This window comes from Gymnoscopelus microlampas (genome assembly GCF_963454915.1).
Source record: "Gymnoscopelus microlampas genome assembly, chromosome: 21".
Taxonomy (NCBI): Eukaryota; Metazoa; Chordata; class Actinopteri; order Myctophiformes; family Myctophidae; genus Gymnoscopelus; species Gymnoscopelus microlampas.
The window spans coordinates 30,875,678-30,881,813 of NC_139958.1; positions in this window are offsets into that span (position 1 = coordinate 30,875,678).

Consider the following 6,136-nt stretch of genomic DNA (forward strand, 5'->3'; position numbering starts at 1 on the left):
GAGCGGACCTGCTGTCCAGAGGCGGTCTCCGTTACGGAGAGTGGTTTTCGATCCGAAAGTGGCGGACCAAATATGGTGTAGGTTCGGCCGCCCCCAGGTCGATTTGTTTGCTTCCGAAGAGAACGCGAAGTGTTCTCGTTTTTTCTCAGTGAAGGCGGGGGACCGCTCCATGGGCATGGACGCCTTGGCACACAGTTGGCCGAGCGAACTGCTTTATGCCTTCCCGCCAATGGAGTTGATCCTTCCTACGTTGGAGAGGATCAGACTCCTGGGTTTGTCGGTGTTGCTGGTGGTCCCAGCGTGGGGCACGTGGAGATCGGAGATAACTCCGCTCCTTTAAGACGTGCCTCTGGCCCTCCCTGTCCTCGTGGACCTGCTGCGGCAGGGAGGGGACGAGGTGTCCCACGGACGCCCTCAGGACCTAGACCTGTGGGTTGGCCCGTGAAGAGGGCAATTTTAAGCTCGTGTGGCCCCCCCGCTGACGTGGTGGCTACCATTCAGGGCGCGAGGGCCGTGTCCACGAGGAATGCTTATGATGTTAGATGGAATATGTTCGCATCTTGGTGTCTGGAGCAGTCACCGGTGGTGATGGCTTTCCAGGCCTCGGTGTGTAGCATTCTCACTTTCTACAAAGAAGGTTAGCCCGGGATTTATCCTTCTCAGCAGTAAAGGTGTATTTATCGGCCATTCGGCTTGCCACGAGGCGTTCGATGGCAAGACGGTGGGCCAGCATCCCTTAGTGCGCCGGTTGCGGCGCCAGGAGAGCTAGACCGGTTAACAGGCCACTGTTCCCAGTCTGGGATCTGACGGTGGTGCTGGATGCACTGTGCCGTCCCCCGTTCGAGCCTTTTGAGTCTGCTGATTTGAGGATCGTCAGTCTCAAAACGGTCCTCTTGGTGGCCCTGTCTACGGCTAAACGGGTCAGCGACATGCACGCGCTCTCGGTGAGTCCGGAGTGCATGAAGTTCCTGAACAACGACAGAAGGGTTTTGCTTAAACCCAACCTGACGTTCGTTACAAAGACCGGGGTGGTGGCCCCAGACCCGGTTGAGTTGGTGGCTTTTCATCCGCCTCCCTTCGTTTCGGCGGAGGATAAGCGGTTGCATTGTCTCTGTCCAGTGAGAGCCCTGAAGCTCTATTGTCAGAGGACAGCGGCCAATCGTTCATCGACGCAACTCTTTGTCTCTTTTGGCGTGGGGGTTCAGAGGAAGGCGGTCACTAAGACGACGCTTTCTAGATGGATCCGAGATGCCATTAAGCTAGCTTATGTCAGCAGTGGGGCCCCAGTCCCGGGGGGTCTGAGGGCCCACTCTACTAGAGGCATGGCTACGTCCTGGGCTCTCTGCAAGGGAGCTTCGATCCAGGAGATCTGTGCAGCGGCAAATTGGTCGTCTCCTTCGACTTTTGCGGCCTTTTACAGCCTGGACGTGGCGGCGGCGTCCTTGGCGCGCGCGGTCCTAGGCGTAGCAGATGCCTCCAGGCCAGTGAAGGGAAGGGAGTAGGCTTGGGGCTTTTCTCCCTATCTCTCGACTTCCTCTGGGGTTTCCATGAGACCAGCTGGGCTGGCTCCCAGGAGATGGGGCCCTGTTCCTCATATTGAGTTATGAGGCAGGCCTGTGTCTGCCTGTTAGTAAATAGGCGGACTCTGGAGCCTGTCAGGGCCTAGTCTTTATTATCTATCCCGCGCCCCAGCCCGGTGGGTTGGGGGCGCCCGTGGGGCCGTAGGTCACGTCCGTGTGGGCGGGACCTAGGGGCTGAGGGGCGTGCGGGCCTGTCAGGGTTGTGTGGCTCATTACCTCAAGGGGGGTTTATGAATCCCATAGTGAGTAGTAAACGGAAAACCGTGGTAAAACTAGAGGTTACGAATGTAACCCCGGTTTTAGTAGGTTTGGAGTTTACTACTCACCAGACACCCCTTTCTGTGCGCATTTGGCATGCAGAGAGGTGAATGTTAAGAGGAAGAGCCTATGTCACGTGGAGCTTTTGTACTCCCGGGTCTTCCGGACTCGTGACATACCCTAAGCCAATCAGTGAATTGGCATCGGGAGCGTGTGTGTTGCTCTGTACATCGCCAGGGGGCGCTGATATCCCATAGTGAGTAGTAAACTCCAAACCTACTAAAACCGGGGTTACATTCGTAACCTCTAGACTCCTTACGCACGCACACGCACACACGCACGCGCACTCGCACATGCACATGCACATGCACACGCACACACACAGTATATCTATGTCCGTGCCCTGTGGTAACATACAATCATTTCATTACTCCTGCAGTCTCAGACATTTAACAACCCACACAATGCAGACATTTAATGCAGACATGTCCTCACGCATACTAAAGCTAAAGCTTCATTGTAAAGTTTACTGTATGTGTTGTAATGTTTGTCCTCCCCTTCACAGCACCTGGCGTGCCAATTCAGAGTGCGTTTCAACCCTCGTAACAATGAACACATATTGGACGATTCTTCCTGTCAGAAGACCTCTGTTGTCCTTCAACATTAAAAAGAAAACCAATAAAATACAATCCCATACAAGTTTATCACCATAGCTTGCATTGCCATCATCTCATTAGACTTTGATGTGGTGGTGATGATGATGATGATGATGATGATGATGAGTTACACACAAAAAGAATAATACAAAGGGACAAGTGAAGTAAGTTCTCAATAACTAAAGTGTGATGTTGGATGTTGTGTTCATGATATATGGCGTTTTTGTAAGAAATAGGCCCCGGCCCCCACCCCCACAATTTTCAAGGCATTTACAGGCAAACAGTATGGAGTATCAAAACCCTGTTTGACGGCCATTGTCACATGATTCATGAGGCCATTTGTGCCTAATTTGGTGAGGAAAAATGTATCTGCAACAATGACATTTGTTGCATTTGTAGCACTCCCTAAGCTTTTGGCTCTGTGTTGTTTACTCATTGAGGCCCCTCAATGAGTGATTCAAATGTGGCAATAAAAAAAGAAATCTATCAAATACCCTCTCTGGGTGACATTACTCTGGCCTTATGCCGACATTCAGCGCCACTATAAAGCATGTGGGAGTTATCTTTGATCAGGATACTGTATGTCCATAAACTCCCACATAAAACAAATGTCAAAGACTGCGTTTTTCATCTTTTCGTCTTGTGTATAGTTAAAAATATTTTTGTTTGGCTCCTCGGGCAAGGAAAATAGATAAACAGCTCTTTGTCAGATCTTGTGTGTGGGACAGCCCAAATCCTTTTGGGACCTTTGCCTGCCTGTGAAATGGAATTGTCTATATAGTTGCTTAAAATGTGGATATTTGAAGTGCTCTGTGTCATTCTGTAGTCATTAATCATAGTATTGCGTAACCAAGGGAGGGTATGCCCCAGGAAAGATTTTTAATAAGAAATTAAAGAGAGATGTATTGTCAATGTTGGCTTTGTAAATGTATTCAACAACATGCCCCCTATTTAATTTGAATATTTATTCAGGGCCTGCACTGTTTTGCATTTATGAGAGGCGGTGTCCCTGTAGCTGTGCATTATCAAGGACATAAAGAAGAAGAAGAAGAAAGAAGACGTGCAAGTATCTGCTACTAAACACAGACAAAACAAAATGAGTGTACTTGATCCTAAACATCTTTTAGATACAGTAGGCTACTCTGGAAGACCATTACTCTAGCCTTCACCGTAAGCATGATTGGGATGTGTCCTTGAACTCCCACATAAAACAAATGCATGCCTTTTCCCATTGCAAATCCTGTCTCAAAAAGATGCAGAAACATAGTCCATGCATTTGTTGCCTCCAGGCTGGATTATTGGTCGTCTACTCACCAATTGGTCCAGGACACTGCTGCATGTGTAATGGCAAGAAATAGCAGAGGAGACAATTTCTCCCACATTGCTTCACTGCACTGGCTCCCTGTAAATGAACAGAACAGAATTTAAAATCCCCCTCCTTTCATACAAAGCCCTTAATTATCATCAGGCACTATTATCTGAGTGTAATGTATAGGATTCAATTATATAACATTTTATTTTTGTGCCAAATCACAGCAAGTTGTCTCAAGACAATTTACATGCAGAGAGCCATCATTTCCCATCTGAGCAAGCCTTTGGTAACAGTGGTTTGACATCACAAATTTGTATTTGTGGAAGCCAAACCACAGAGATAACATTTTATATTGATATTTCATAATGAGTATTGAGTAAAAATATGTATGTACAAGTATTGACATTAGAGTAGGCTTTTGCTTTAAGATAACATGTACCTTTGATAATTATAGTGTTGATTAAAAACAGGTGTATATTGTGTCACCGTGACATATTGATGATCCTGTTATCAGTGGAACAATTAAGAGTCAGTCAGTGTCACAGTTTGGAGATTGGAAGCATACAGTTTTCTTACCGTCGTCATCTCACACTTTTGTCAACCTGTGGAATATTCTTTTTCATGTACATTTTTACAAACGTCTGGAGTGAATTATTTTAGTAAAAGAAGACAGTTTTGGAGGGAAATATTAAAGAGAGCGAACGAGTAAGCCAAGCCACATGCTTCCTGTGGACAATTTAAACCTCTACAGTATTTAAAAGAATATGTAAGACACCTGCTGAGTTAAACAGCTCTTCATTACATGTCGCCATAAGTTCTTGTGGGTTTAACAGCCCTAAGAAGAACCTGGGACTAATTGACATGACAAGTTGATTAAAATAGATTGAATGCATTCATTCCATATTCATTATCTCAAGTTAATGCACTAATAATTTAGGCAGCCCTAGTAGAAAGTAAACATAGTATACATACTATGAACTTTTGCACAAATTGCACCTGATTTCCCGCAGCTGTTTGTTCTTTCTTGTCCTTGCTCCTTTTTGTTCACATGGAGCCAGCTGGGATGGGCAGGCGCAGGCCTCTTAAGAGTAGGATCTGTAGTCAGAACCACAAGGATGATCCTGACTGCCCTCTGCTGGAATCTTGGTGGTAATGCAGCAACAGTAGCGGTTTGGCCACTGACCCCAGTGCTTTGTATGGAGCCCTCCAGTGGCTTTGCACTTTGTTGTAAATATTGATGTTTGTGGTAAATATTTCTAGATTTGACTCTCATTCAGTACACAATGAAAATGTTCATAGGAACGTGTTGCAAGATGGTTTGCCTTTTGTGTCACATTCTTCCTACTCTACCAAGCTTTGACTGAGAGCTTTTACCATGGCAAACCCACCTAGACCATAGAGTTATTAAAAAATAATAGAGAGGGCACCCGAAATCTCCTCCCATCCACTTGCATTGAGTTGCTCACCCAGCGCATGGGCCTAAATCACCCCTTCTTCCGGGTTGGAAATTTGGTGGGCGCGGCCTATTTAGCACCCAGTGCGTCACAGAAGTGACGCATTTTGCGTCACAGAAGCGCGCAGCCCTGTGCGCAAGCTCGTGTCGAGCTCGAGTCGAGCCCATAGGGAGGTTTCCTGTTAGTAAACATTGAGAGGAATATGACCGCGCAGCTGCGGGGGGAAGCCTATGGGTGCGTTTGGAAATTACGCACCGGAGCACACTCGCCTATTAGTTTGTATTGGCCAGTGCGCTCACTGCCGCTCAGGGCTATATTTTCGAACGCGCCTTTCCCCCACTGACCCCCAGGCATGCGCAGATTGCGCATTCTGCTCTGTGATGACGTCGCGCGGAAATCCGTCTATTGGTCGAAACCGTTTTCGCTAGTTCATGTCGGAGCCCCAGGCCTGCAGTACCATGAATGGCCAGCATGTCCATTTGGCTTCAATGAAACCATTGGGTTCTGGGGGCTTAGGACCTAGACACGTACCTCTTCTTTTTGTTGTTTTTGTTTTGTCCAGTGGTGTAAAGTAACTTAGTACTTTTACTCAAGTAGCCTACTGTTCTTCAGTAAAGTTTTGAGGTATTTTTACTCTAATAAGAGTATTTCCAATTTTCAATACTTTTACTTCTACTGTCCACTACATCTCAGAGGCAAAGTAATTATTTGAAAACTTTACTTTTCACACACACACACACACACACACACACACACACACACACACACACACACACACACACACACACACACACACACACACACACAATTTTCAATTCAATTCAATTCAAAGGGCTTTATTGGCATGAGAAAACATACGTTTACATTGCCAAAGCA